This window comes from Bos indicus x Bos taurus, chromosome 29 (genome assembly GCF_003369695.1).
Source record: "Bos indicus x Bos taurus breed Angus x Brahman F1 hybrid chromosome 29, Bos_hybrid_MaternalHap_v2.0, whole genome shotgun sequence".
Lineage (NCBI taxonomy): Eukaryota > Metazoa > Chordata > Mammalia > Artiodactyla > Bovidae > Bos > Bos indicus x Bos taurus.
Window position 1 is genome coordinate 34946432 of NC_040104.1, and position 14773 is coordinate 34961204.

Genomic DNA, 14773 nt, shown 5'->3' on the forward strand with positions numbered 1-14773 from the left:
AAATTTCAAAACCCATTCATTATAAAGAAAAAGTCTTAAAAAACTAGGAATAGTTGAGAATTTCTGTAACCTGATGAGGCACTCCTATAGAAATCCTATAGCAAACTTCATACCTAACATAGAATAATAGAGAAATATTGGTAAGCAACAAGTCAAAAAAAAAAAAAAAAAAGGAAGGAAGGAAAGAAGGAAGACTGATAGCAGTAGAGCACAGCTGATTATACGACTGATTCTATTTTCATGCAATATAATCATTTACATAGAAAATTCAAAGGAAACTCTCCTACATATACCAGCCCTAATAAATGCATTTAATAAGATAGTAGGGTACAATATTAATATGCCTAAATTACTTGTAATTATATATCCTCATAGTTAATTTGTAAAAGATTTCATTTAAAACAGTGTTTATACAGCATAAAACATTTTGGACTACATTTAATAAAACATATAGAAAATCTCTATGCTGAAAATGATAAAACAGTGCTCAGAGAAATTAAAATAGATCTAAATAAATGGAGGAATATGCCCTATTCAGTCATGTAAGATGTAAACTCATCCTAAACTGGTCTATAGATTCAGCACAATCCTAAGAGGATTTATTTATTTATTTATTAGGTGAGGGGAAGACATTCACAAGCTGATTCTAAAATTTATATGGAAATGCTAAGATATGCAAGGCAGTTTTGAAAGAATAAAGTTGGAGAGCTAACATTACCTCATTTTAAAACTTACTATAAAGCTACAGTACTCAGGATAATATTGTCTTGATATAAAGATCAAGAAATAGATCAATAGAACAGCATAGAGAGATGGATATAGACTCCTGTTTATATTGCCATTTTATTTTTTCAACAAAGATGTCAACTCAGTCCGAGAGGGAAAAGACTTTTCTCCAAGTTTTAAAAATCTGTGGTGAAATACATAAAACATTTACTATCTGAAGCATTTTAAAGTGACAGTTCAGTGGCATTAAGGACATTCATGTTGTTCTGCAGCCATGGCTGCTGTTTATTTCCAGAACTCTTTTCATCTTGCAAAATTGAAACTCAGTACTCATTAAATGCTAACTTCTCTCTTCCTTCCAGCACTTGGCAACAACCGTTCTACTTTCTGTTTCTCTGAATTTGACTACTCTAAGTACCTCACTGGAAGGACTGGTGTTGAAGCTGAATCGCCAATACTTTGGCCACCTGATGCGAAGAACTGACTCATTTGAAAAGACTCTGATGCTGGGAAAGAATGAAGGTGGGAGGAGAAGGGGACGACAGAGGATGAGATGGTTGGATGGCATCACTGACTCGATGGATATGAGTTTGAATGAACTACAGGAGTTGGTGATGGACAGGGAGGCCTGGCGTGCTGCAGTCCATGGGGTCGAAGAGTTGGACACGACTGAGTGACTGAACTGAACTGAAGTACCTCATATAAATGGAATCATAGTGTATTTTTTTATGCATGTGACTTACTATATCACTTAGCATAATGCCATCAAGTTTCATCCGTGTTGTAGCATGTGTCAACATGTAGCACTCCCTTTCTTTTGGAGGCTGAATATTGCACTGCCTGTATATACCACATTTTGCTTATCCATTTATCTGTCAACTCAAGCTTAGGTTACTTCCACATTCTGGACATTGTGAATAATGCTGCTAGGAACACAGGTACACAAATATCCCTTTAAGATCCTACTCTCAATTCTCTTGAGCATGTATCAAGAGGTATAATTGCTGGATTATATGGTAAACTGATTTTTAACTTTTTGAAGAATAACCATACCATTTCCCACAGTGCACTATCTTACATTCCCACCAACAATGGACAAGGGTTCTAACCTCTCCTCATCCTCACCAGTCAGTCATCAGAAAGAATATTGCTTATTTTTACTTTCTAGTTGCACCCATGGCTAAGATGTAACAGTGACATAGTAAAGGATATGCGTAAAGGATGTGCAGCTGGATCATAAGGGAAAAGGCAGCAGCGCCCCGTGGACGTCTCTTCCTGTTCTCTCCCTTCCATAAAGGGACACACAGCGTGAACACACCTCCCCCAGCACTGAAAATGCAGAAACTTAAGTGCAACATTTTTGCCTACAAAAGCCCATTAAAGAGGCAGCACCCAAGATTTTTTTTTGAGGGGGGAGGGCTGGTCACATAAGCACCAACAGTGAAACATTTTTAACAAATGTGCTAGAAAAATTAGAGGTCTGTAACAAAACAAAAAAACCACTGTGACCCTCCATCCCTACCTCTCACAATATTCAAAATTGTTTCAAATGAATCCTTTAACTCTCTTGAGTAGCCACATGCTTCCCCAGGAGGAAAGCAGGGGATCAGAGCAATGAAACCACGCTAAGACAACAAAAATAAATGAGAGTCAGGCTTTGAAGGCAGAGCTCTCTGTCTTCCACACCCGTGTGGTTCATTGATCTTCAAGCTCCATCCTAGAGTTCTGCCTAATCATCTTTTTCTTCATGGAGTCCCCAGGGCCCAGGGGCATCTGGTTGCTAGTAGACAGCTTGTAACTATTTGTTGAAGAGGTGACTGACTGATCTCCAGAACACCCTGCTGCCCATCCGAGCACAACCCTGCCCACAATCTGCAGCACACACCGAGTAGCCAAGATCTTCCCTTGCTACCTCCTCTGGAAGAAGCTTGGTTTTCAGGCTTCATATTTAGTGACTGCAGCCAAATTATGAGAGAGTGATTGCTAAAGGTCTATACACTAGATCAAAAGTAGTTTTTACACAGAGAGTGAGTGACATGTGAATCTAAAGTAAAATATGTTAAAAAGATTTGAGCTCAAAAATCAACATCATTTTCCCCCTGATTCCATTTAGAGACAGTTTCAAATACTCAGAAGACCCTGGGAAAGATAGAGGGTAGGAGGAGAAGGGGACGACAGAGGATGAGATGGTTGGATGGCATCACTGACTCAATGGGCATGAGTTTGAGCAAGCTCTGGGAGATGGTGATGGACAGGGAAGCCTGGCGTGCTGCAGTCCACGGGGTCGCAGAGTCGGACACGACTGAGCCAATGAACAGCAAAAACTAAGAGAGCGAAAAGTCGCTCAGTCGTGTCCGACTCTTAGCCACCCCATGGACTGTAGCCGCCAGGCTCCTCCGTCCATGGGATTTTCCAGGCAAGAATACTGGAGTGGGTTGCCGTTTCCTTCTCCAAAAAACTTAGAGGGGACCATCAAATTCTATCTAGGATGTATTTGAATTAAGGGGGAGAGAAGGCTTTTATGAGGATGGCTGAGACTGGAAGACAAAATAGAAAAAACGTGGAAGGCTGAGTAGGGGGAGGGGTCAGTGAGGGAATGCTCTGCTCATTAAACAAAGGAGGGAAGCCAGCTCGGTTTTAAAGTATCTAAGTGGCCAGGACTATGTCTTGCGGAGTTTTGCCTCCCCTGTGGGTCCTGATCCCTGATGTTCTCGGGTGACCCTGGGTTCCCACAAGTGTGATATTCTGCTTTTGAAATCTAGCCTCAGGGTAGAGACAAGCCTGTGTGTACTTGGGTGGTGGAGCACCTGGCATCTCTCAAGTTAACATGACCAACCCTCCTGGAAAACTCGAAGGGAAAGAAGAGAGGCACCGGAGCCACTGGGTGTCTACAGCACACCATCCCTGCCATCGCAGGAGCCAAGTCCAGGGACTCGGGCCTGGCTTCCCGCCTCCTCGCTCCAGGTCTGCCTCCCCTGCCACCACCTTGTACCTCTTGCCCCTCAGGGCTGTCTGCAAGTATCTGCTGTGTCACCTTCCCAAGCAAGGCCTCCAGACCCCCTTCGTTCCTTCCCTTGAATAACTTGTACCCCAGTTTCCTTTGGCTGTCATCAAGAAAACGAGGCTTCCGTAGTCCTCAGCCACCCTTGCTGTTGCCAGATGGACTTTCCAGGCTCTTGCTGAGAAGACACAATTTATGATCTGACTGGGGCTCCCGTGTAACTGAGCTGGACCCCATGGGGCCTTCTCTGGGCAGGCCTTCCCGCATATCCTCTGCTTTAGCTGCGCTTTGAAGCACCTAGATGATAGTATTTGATGCATATTTCCTGAGTTGTTTTGCAGATGTAAAAAACCCCACCCTCTCCAACAAAAGGAAGATGTTAATTACTGGATGACTGGGAGTACCGAAGGGCTTTCCAGGTGGCTCAGTGGTGAGGAATCCACGGGCCCATGCAGGAGAAGCAAGAGATGCGAGTTTGATGAGTTTGATAACTGGGTCAGGAAGCTCCCCTGGAGAAGGAAATGGCAACCCACTCCAGTATTCTTGCCTGGGAAATCCTATAAACAGAGGATCCTGGTGGCTAGAGTCCATGAGGTCACTCGCAAGAGAGTCGGATACGACTTAGTGACTAAACAACAACTGTCTTGCTGTCTGTGAGCACGTGGCCCCAGGCCTCCTGGAGCCCAAGGACTGACAGTGTTAATCCCTGTGACACTACCCTGCTGCCTCACCATCAGCCAGTAGAGAACTGTGCACAAGCTAATCACAGACTCTGCAACCTGCTCCCTCCCCTCAACCTGGCTGTATAAAAAAATTATTTGTTTTTAACTGAACAATAATTGCTTTACAATACTGTGTTGGTTTCTGCCATACAGCAACATGAATCAGCCATAGGTATACCTATGTGCCCTCCCTTTTGAAACTCCCTAAACTGGTTTTTAAAAGTGCTTTGCCGAAACCCTTTGAGGAGTATGGGGGCTTTGTAGGGCCTGAACCACCAGTCTCCACGCTGGGACCTGCAATGAACTTTTCCCTGCTCCAAACTCCAACGCTTCAGTTTATTTGGTCTCGCTGCACGTTGAGCACACAAACTTGTGTTAACACTTAGCCATTCATACAATTTATCAGTCAAACCTGGACCCTTCTTTGAACACAACAGAGCCCTGTTAATAATTACATGGGGACAAGAGCCACACATATGTGGTTTGGGGCTGGATGTGTGGGCATCCTACCCAATCCGTCCCATTACAGTTTATAATACAAATCCTCAGCCAAACAATAACGAGTTGGTTTTCTTCCAGAGAGAAAGATAAACAGAGGGAGAGAGTCATACACCTAAAACTATACAGGAGGGTGAGAGGAAAAGAGAGGAGGAGAAAGATCAGAAGAGAGACACTGTGGAGAATATTCTCTGTAGATACTGGAGTGAATGCTCACAGCTTCACAGCTTAGGTCTTTTTCCGTGTTTATATAGGAGATACTTGTCCTTTGAAATGTTAAATGTTCTGTTTCTTTCATGCAAAGAGGAAATTCTTATCGTATCTTAAGATGTCTTTTCATATCTTAAAGATTTTGAAATTTGAACGTGTATTACAAGGAATGCCAGAAAGAACTTTCTCACTGCTCCCAGGGAGAGAAATAATTTGTGACAGTTTTTATTGCCTGCATATCTATGGACTTGGCCATTTGTAGAAGATAGATCTATTCAGACTGACATCTCGGGTGAGATATTTGCAATGGTAGCCCCCCATTTTGAATTTTACATTGAATTTTGATATACACAAATTGCTCCAAATGTCCCCAGGAAGCTTGTACAAGGATGTCATAGTATAGCAAGAAGTTACAACTTCTGGAGAATGACCTGTACTTTCCAGGCAGTGCAATGAAAGGCAGTGGAAATCACCTAATCTCTTCAAGTGATACATATAATTTTCAAGTCTAATAGAGGTAGATGTTGATAAGTCATGTTTCAAGAAGACCTAACACTTAGGTGCCTGTGGTGTGTCTGTCAAAGGCTAAGGCTGACTTTTAAGAGAAATCTCTAGAGATAATTTGCTTAAGCAAAAAGGCGGGGAGAAGCTATGAATTTAACCATACAGCTGATGTAGATCAAACAGTGGTCTCCCTCCATGTATCATTAAATTACACTTAAAAAATTAATTTATTTAATTGGAGGCTAATTACTTTACAATATTGTAGTGGTTTTTGCCATACATTGACATGAATCAGCCATGGGTGTATATGTGTTCCCCATCCTGAACCCCCCTCCCACCTGCCTCCCCATCCCATCCCCCTGGGTCATCCCAGTGCACCAGCCCCGAGCACCCTGCCTCATGCATTGAACCTGGACTGGTGATCTATTTCACATATGATAATATGCATGTTTCTATGCTAAATTACACTGTCTTTTGCAGAGGTGTCAAAAAGGATGAAGACTAAGCTTACCCCATAAGGCAACACAGGACTGCAGGTAGCCAAAAGATCCCAAGTGCTAAGCAGGTTCAGACTCAAATTTTCACGACACTTAAAGTAAGTGGTGTGTATATGGGGAGTGATGCTAAAGCTGAAACTCCAGGACTGTGGCCACCTCATGCGAAGAGCTGACTCATTGGGAAAGACTCTGATGCTGGGAGGGATTGGGGGCAGGAGGAGAAGGGGACGACAGAGGATAGGATGGTATGGACATTGAGTCTGAGTGAACTCTGGGAGTTGGTGATGGACAGGGAGGCCTGGTGTGCTGCAATTCGTGGGGTCGCAAAGAGTCAGACAGGACTGAGTGACTAAACTGAACTGATATGGGTTGAAATATTGATGCTGCTGATTATGTTTTCTAAAGTTAATTTGCACATAAATAAGTGTGCATTCCATGTATATCAATAACTATCCCCAAACACTATATCTGAATTAATGGTCCATTTCCTAGTTGACTCTGCCTTTCAAAGTTAAAAAAAAATAAAATATGATACTTGCCACCTCCACACCTGCCTTAATCCTAGTCTCCTGAGAATCCATTTTCAAATGGCTAAACCCAAGTTGCCAACTCTGGCAGGAATCTTTGAAGACACAAGGGTAATAATTAGAACTCTATGTCTTCTAGAGCTGAGAGAAATGTATCTCTGAAGTGAAAAATTTATATTCCTGATATTGGTATATATTTTAGAGATAGATGTCAGGGGTTCAAGGTGTCCAAACTAAGAAAAATACAATAAGTATGTGATAGCAACACCACAGCAGAATATTATAGGATAATTTAATTTTGATAGCATTCATGTCACATCAGTACATAAAATAGTAGCCCCATCGAGTGGCTACTGGAACATTTAACATTAAAGGTAAATGCCAGATATGAAAAGATTTATTGGTCCTCAAACTAGTAAACTTTAACCTTAAAGTGAAACAAGATATTCACTGATGGTGCTTCTTAGATTATTTCTTTCAGATTTTGAGTCTTGTGTGCAGAAGCTACGATCCAGCAGAGCACTGAAAAGCCTGAGGAAAAAGGCCTGAAATCATCATCAAAAAGGCTAAGCATTCTTGTAGTTCTAACACTATTATCTATCTATTGCTTCATAGAATATTTACAGAAATATTTTTGCTGAGTTTATGGTAAGTCCTTCTACCCAATTTGCCCTAGAAGTAAAAATTGACTCCAAATGAGATTAATGTACTATTTCCCTGTTACATAAATAATTACACTAAGACGTGTAATGCTCTGTCACATACTAATGTTAGCAACCGAACTGGATTAAACAGCATTGTAGAGATGAAAATAATTCCTTCTAGGTGTGCTGAGAGACATACCAGAAAAGTTCCTTGCAATTTACTTCCAGGGCATTTTGGGATTTGAAGATGCATGCGATAATTTTTCAAATGTAACTGAAATTTGGATTTTGTTTTCTTACCATGTTAAAAAATGAAAAAAAATTTAAAGTACATCAATGTTTTCCACAGTGTGCCAACCATCCAAGGGTGATTGCATTGTACTGGATGGGAAAATAGAAATGAAATTGGCTTAGAACCAAAAGTAAAAATACAAAGACATTTGTGATGTGTGGTGATGGGAATGGAGGAAGGAATGGAGAAATATGTGATCAGGTTGGTAGAAGGAATACAATGACTTCAATTTTGAGCCCCAAATTAAAATGCAAGATCTAAGACTCCAAATATATCAGTGGGATAAAGGAGAGAAAATTACGGCTTCCCCAGAAAAATTCAAATATTGTTCCTTTAGTAGTGCATGAAGAGGTAGTGAAACATTGACAAAGTGTTAATACAAGGAAAGAAAGCTACAAAAAGAAACCAATTATTGTAAAGTGAATTAGATTCTTCAAATCTGCTTCTGTTTTCCCCAAATTATTGCTGGTAGCACAGGCAAAATGTGCAGGTATGAAAAAAAACGTGTTACGTTAACTGTGTCTTCTGAGTACACTTATTATTCCCAATTTATGCGTCAAGGAATATTGTGCGCTGAAAGCAAGAAACAGCTTAGTCTCCAGAATGAACTCCTTTCTTTATAGAAACAAGACAAGCTTCTTATCACACACCTCTAGGTGCCTCCCGGTAAACAAAACTCCAAATCAAACTCCCTCCAAAACAAAACAAAACATTAGAACAATATCCCGGTCCATCAGTCAAAAACTATGAAACATGCTCTGAAGAAGAGACCAAAACAGACAACGTGTCTGGAAATACATTCCGCTCTTCCATGGGAATACAGCTAATGTGAAGGTCAGAACTCTTTTCAAGAAGTTTTGAACAATCTCATTTTAATATCTACCCTTTGGTTTTTCTCAATCTGGGGCAAACTCTGTATCTTGTCATCAGTATTTCAACAACATCTCAAAACCAAAGTAGTTATGACAGCAAAGTTTCATTGTTGAACAGAAGGTACACTTCCAGAGTGAACTGATGATCACTTGTTGAAGGCGAAAAAAAGGAGTGATGATTAATTTTTTAGCTAATATTTGTCATATTTTAACAGGACTCCCTTAAACATAAATTTCTCTAGAGGATGTGGATTTTATATTTGCTTCACAAATATTTGGTTTATACATAACTCTTCAGCAATGCTCTGATGGCCTAAAGAAAGTTGACCTCTGAAGGTCTACAGAATACCTATATGCCTAGCAGAATACCCAGGCTACAAGCCCGGGAGGTTCAAATATCATGAATACAACAGGACTCAAGAATAAAAAGTACCATTCAAATCAAGCTGACCACAGCTCTGCTCATGACCAAAGGTGACGCATGAGAAGTAAACAACCATATAACTCACCAGTATCACCGTTATCTGGGTAGAAGGTCCCCGTGACAAATCCAAGCTCAATCAATGGCTGTCCTATAAAGAGAATGAGGAAGAGTTTTATCACTTATGTAGAAGTGGAGGCATCTGTGAGCAAGGAATTCAGTTGACCACATTTTGATGGAACCATACTGCAAGGCAGACTTGGGTAAGGGGTGGGAAGGAAAGGAAGACTGAGCATTAGAACTGCCTTGTTTCTGCTTCTTTAGCCCAAACCCCATATGTCTACTGCACAGATAGAAGCCAGTTCCAACTCTCAGCAAGAAGTAACTAGCAGGGTTTTGATGAATACCTTTTAATATAACATGAGTTTGCAGATACCATCAAGGTACTTCTCTGCTGAAAAGAGCTCCGCACTTTGAAGGTGAAGGCAAACTCCTTACCAAGATTTCTGGGGTCCTGCAGGACTTGATTTTAAGCCTCCTTGCCTTTCCAACTTGCTATCTCCTTTCCAGCCTCACTAACTCATGTGTATCTTTAGAAAACCAAGCAATCACCCTCATCCATCCACAAGTATGAGGACCCTGCTGCCTTGAAGAATATGCCTCCCTAGTACTCATAAGCCTTCTTCCAGCCTCATCTCATTCATGCTCAGAACTTATTCAGTTATCATCTCCAGAAAGCCTCTCCTGACCACCCAAGGCTGATTCAACGGCATGCGTACCATGTTCCTACAGCACCTTATTTCAATTCTGCCTTAGTGTTTTTAACAGCCTGCTGCTGCTGCCGCTAAGTCGCTTTAGTCGTGTCCAACTCTATGTGACCCCATAGATGGCAGCCCACCAGGCTCCTCCATCCCTGGGATTCTTCAGGCAAGAACACTGGAGTGGGTTGCCATTTCCTTCTCCAATGCATGAAAGTGAAAAGTGAAAGGGAAGTCACTCAGTCATGTCCGACTCTTAGCGACCCCATGGACTGCAGCCTACCAGGCTCCTCCATCCATGGGATTTTCCAGGCAAGAATACTGGAGTGGGGTGCCATTGCTTTCTCCAGTTTAACAGCCTAGATAGTGATAATTTATCAAAGGATCTGGTCTTTATATATTGTTTTATTTTGTTATGTATCTTATTGTCATATGGTCAGTACCTAGCCAAGTTCCAGGCATACAGTAAATGCTTAATGCATGTCTGATACATACTTTACATAGACAGTGAATAAGCATGTGACAGAACAAGCAAGTCATTTAGTTACTACTTATCAAGCACTTATATACTGGGTTCTGTGCTAAATTCATTACGTATATTTACTCTCTGTTCTTGCCTCGATTCTGTCATCAAACGGTATAAATGATTTGTCTTGATTCTCTAAACCTATCCCATTTTCAAAACTATTCATTATTCAGTTTTCTAGCTGGGGTTCCTGGCTTAATTTCTACATCTGGAGTTTGCCTGAGGAGACCTATCTTAGTGGACTTTCTTGAACTTGACCTGATTTGTGTGACCACAGGAGTCTGCCAGAGCTGTTCTCAGTTTTTTTTTCTTTTTTAATTAATTAATTTATTTTAATTGGAGGCTAATTACTTTGCAATATTGTAGTGGTTTTTGCCATACATTGACATGAATGTTCTTAGTTTTAAATGAAGCTTTTGTTTTTTTTTCTTATGATAAGAGCTTTGAAGCTATTAAAGGCCAAAAGGCTATTTGGTTTAGTTAGGCCATTTGGTTTAACTTAAGAGGTTGACAAACTCTAGCCCATGGGGTAAATGCAGCTCACTGCCTCTTTCAATAAATAAGGTTGTACTGGCTCACAGCCATACCCATTTGCTTACAGACTGTCCATGCGGCATTTCCACTACAACAGCAGAGTTGGGTAGTTGTAGAAGAGACTGTTTGACTTGGAAAGTCTAAAGTCTAAAATATTTACTATCTGGCCGTTGACATGAAAAGTCTGTCAACTCCTGATCTAGATCATCTTCTCTTCTAAAGATGGCACCTTCCTCAGCATTTTCGCTGAAGAGAAATGTTTAACTTGCTAATTTATTGGAAGATCTAACACAGAAAGACATCTTTTATGTTAAATTGAATCTATGTGCTACAGAGGAAAAGAACAAGACGAGAAGGAAAATCCAAAATGTTAACTTTCTTTGGTCATTTGTATATTTGAATTATAGATTTAAAAAAAGATTTTTAAAAATGGTTTTCTTTAGTGAATCAATGCTGCTTCTATAAGTGAAAAAAAATGAAAAATATAAACTCTTCTACACATTTGTCCTAGATATATTTACTTATTTGAGCTCATTATGGCGGCAATAGACCCTTTCATGAATTTCTCTGTAAAGGTGGATGATAAACGATACGAGGATGAAAAGAAAGTGTGGTGATACAAATAAAATTATGGGAGAAGCAGATAGCTTCTGGCTTGTGTTAGTGGCTTTAGTAGCTCTAGAATAAGAAGGCAATGGTACAGATGATCTCATTTGCAAAGCAGAAAAAGAGACGCGGACGTAAAGAATAAATTTATGGATAACAAGGGGGAAAGGTGGGGTGGGAAGAACTGAGAGATTGGGATCGACTTATATACACTATTGATACTATCTATAAACTAGGTAACTAATGAGAACTGACCATAGAGCACAGGGAACTCTACTTAATGCACTGTGGTGACCTGAATGGGAAGGAAGTCCCAAAGAGAGGGGACGCGTGTATATGTATGGCTGATTCATTTTGCTGTAAAGTAGAAACTAGCTCAACATTGTAAAGCAACCATACTCCTATAAAAAATAATTTTAAAAAAAGGACATTGAGAGTTAACCTATGGAAAAAGAGTCATGTGAGTTCTTCTCCTTGGACTTCCTGCCTTCAATCTGCTTTTCCAAGAGTTCTTGAGACCACCAAGCCTCACAGCTACAACCTGAAATTTCCTTTGTCCTTCCTTGATCTCCCCTGTCTAGTCCTTTAGATTTGTCTCCATCTCCATCTCTGCAGACTCATACCACTCATCTCTAATGATGGGGAACTTGCTTTCTCCAGAGGCAACACATTCTGCTCTTGATTTATAAAAATGTTCTTTGATCTTTCATGTTAAGATTGATCTGGCATCTTCCATTCATTAGTCCTAATTCTTTCCAAGTGACCCTACCCCCCAGTCTACTCCCTTTTTCATGGCAACTCTGGAGAAGCTAAGATCCCTTAGCTTCTTCCTTTTCCACCTGGACATCCCCGGTTCTTCCAGATTTTCCTCATGGGGCACTCTTTCTGGTTCCCTCACCATCCTTTATGCCTTCTCCGATCATACTCCAATTGGTTCCTGTTTCAAGTGTGGTTTACCCCAAGACAGAATGGTACCACTCCTTCCTACTTTCAGATACTGGGTTTTACTAAAGCACAGGAGTCCAGAGTTATATTATACCCAATGTCATGGCCTTGCTCATAGCCATTCAAAGTATGGTTATGTATAAATTCCAGGTTTCTACATGGCTCCAACATTAGCATTTTAGATCACCTTACTTCATCCTCTCTGGAAAAGACCACAAATTTCTGTGGCCAGTTTTCTGGTATCGGATATTTAGGTTATCTCTATAATTTCTCCTATTATAAACAACTCCACTGTAAGATGAATTTTCCCCAAAAAAACTTTTTCTAATTCTTAGAACTATCTTAAAGATTTTCTTCCCAGATAATTATTTTCATCAATAAATAATTTTTGGTTGAAAAATTGTAAGACAATAGAATATAAGCACATTTTCGAGATCACTGAGTCCAATTTCTCATTATAAGTAAAGTTAATTGAATAAGAACAAATAGCAACTCAGCAAGAGAACTCATGCACCAGACTCATGTCTTGATGGCTTGCCTTTTTTTGCCCCATCCCATCCTAAAACTACTCTTTTCTATTTAATGAGGTACACAAAGTCCAGGTAAGTATACCACCTTCTGAATAAACACAGTTATTAACACACATAACAGAAAATAAAACAAATTAATATATTCTACAAATATATTCTATGATATACTAGATATATATCTAATATATATACAATATATATAATATAATATCTATATTATATTTAATATATTTATATATTATATTTAATTATAGATATTATATCTATATAGATATTATATCTATAATATATATAGATATATATCTACCCCAAGTAGATATTTTTTTAAAATATTTCCATTTCAAAGATTTAGACAATTAGAGGAAATGAAAGGGTGTCGATTTCTGGGATATGTATATTTCTATATAGAGAAGAGTCTTTAATTATTTAAAACTCATGAAATTGCTCACCTTTTCAAGCTTGTCTATATGAGAAAGGCTCTTCCATTGCAAACACATATATTTTAAAATAGGTACAACTTCTTGGATTATATGCAGGACTGGCCTCAAAATCCTTAAAAAGATTTCTCCAAGCACTAGCAGCACTTACAAAATCCTAGACACTGAAAACACTTATCTAATCCTCACGTGGAGGGAGACAAATGCTATGGGCCAACATGGCAGAGAATACCCCCCAGTGCTAAGTCTGATATGTTAACTTACGAAATAACTTCCCTCATCTCCTTTCCTTCACTTGTTACTCTTCTTTTGGCAGCAGGTAGGGGGTGTAATGAATAATACCTTCCCCTTGAGTTTTATGAATGATTTAACTAGCAGACCTCCCATTTTCATTGAGTGCCAGGCACCAGGTTGGACACTAAGAACAAAGCTATGAACAGATGGGTGTGGCTCCTGCCTTTGTGGTCAAAGTGAAAAGTCGCTCAGTCGTGTCCAACTCTTTGTGACTCCGTGGACTGCAGCCTCCCAGGCTCCTCAGTCCATGGAATTTTCCAGGCAAGAGTACTGGAGTGGGTGGCCATTTCCTTCTCCAGGGGATCTTCCCAACTGAGGGACTGAACCTGGGTCTCCCACATTGCAGGCAGACACTTTACCCTCTAAGCCACCAGGGAAGCCTTTGTGGTAGTTACTGCCAACTTCCCGTAGAGGCAAACAATCATTGTGATCTTTAAGTCTTTGATTCTGGCTTCCTCTCCCTCATTGTCAGCAGACTTCCAAGAAAAAGGATGATTTAATAAGGGGAAAATGCCAGACTTATTTCAGGGTCTAGTCAGTTTACAATTCTCTCTTTAAGCCCACCTCCATGCCTACTCACTTTCATAGATTAGACTTGAAGCAGTCACTCTGATCAAAAAGAAAACCTTTCTGGCCACTACTGCTTGAACCAAGCACTATTATCTTGCGACTTGGAGTTTTTTCTCCAGCAGTTTGAAAGTTTGTTGTTCAGTTGCTCAGTCATATCTGACTCTTTGCAACCTCATGGACTACAGCACGCCAGGCTTCCCTGTCCTTCACCATCTCCCGGAGTTTGCTCAAACTCATGTCCATTGAGTCAGTGATGCCATCCAACAACTTCATCCTCTGTTGTCCCCTTCTCCTCCTGCCTTCAGTCTTTCCCAGCATCAGGTCTTTTCCAATGGGCTGGCACTTTGCATCAGGTGGCCAAAGTATTGGAGCTTCAGCATCAATCCTTCCAATGAATATCCAGGGTTGATTTCCTTGAGGATTGACTGGTTTGATCTCCAGTTTGAAAGTTGGACCCAGAGAATGAGATTTTTTTAGGTGGCTGGATTGTAATTTACACATTTGGAAGCTTGAAATGACCATGTCTTTTTCCCCTATGAAAAAGAGACCAAAGAAAGCCAGTCCTTAAAGGAGAAGAAAAAGGTGGCCGTGTAGGCAGAGGCAGAGATGCGTGATGGAGGAAGTCCAGACAGCACTGTGAACTTCTCTTCCCATCCTGA

At 40.4% G+C, this 14773-nt stretch overlaps 1 protein-coding gene across 1 annotated transcript in view; it reads right to left on the reverse strand.

Annotated features, from left to right (window-relative positions):
- The window catches only part of TENM4 (teneurin transmembrane protein 4), a 1822236-nt gene that overhangs the window by 1151373 nt on the left and 656090 nt on the right, over positions 1 to 14773 (reverse strand). The window contains exon 3 of the mRNA XM_027532088.1: positions 9003 to 9065. The gene's annotated coding sequence lies outside the window, so the exon portion shown is untranslated. The remainder of the gene's footprint in view (positions 1 to 9002; positions 9066 to 14773) is intronic.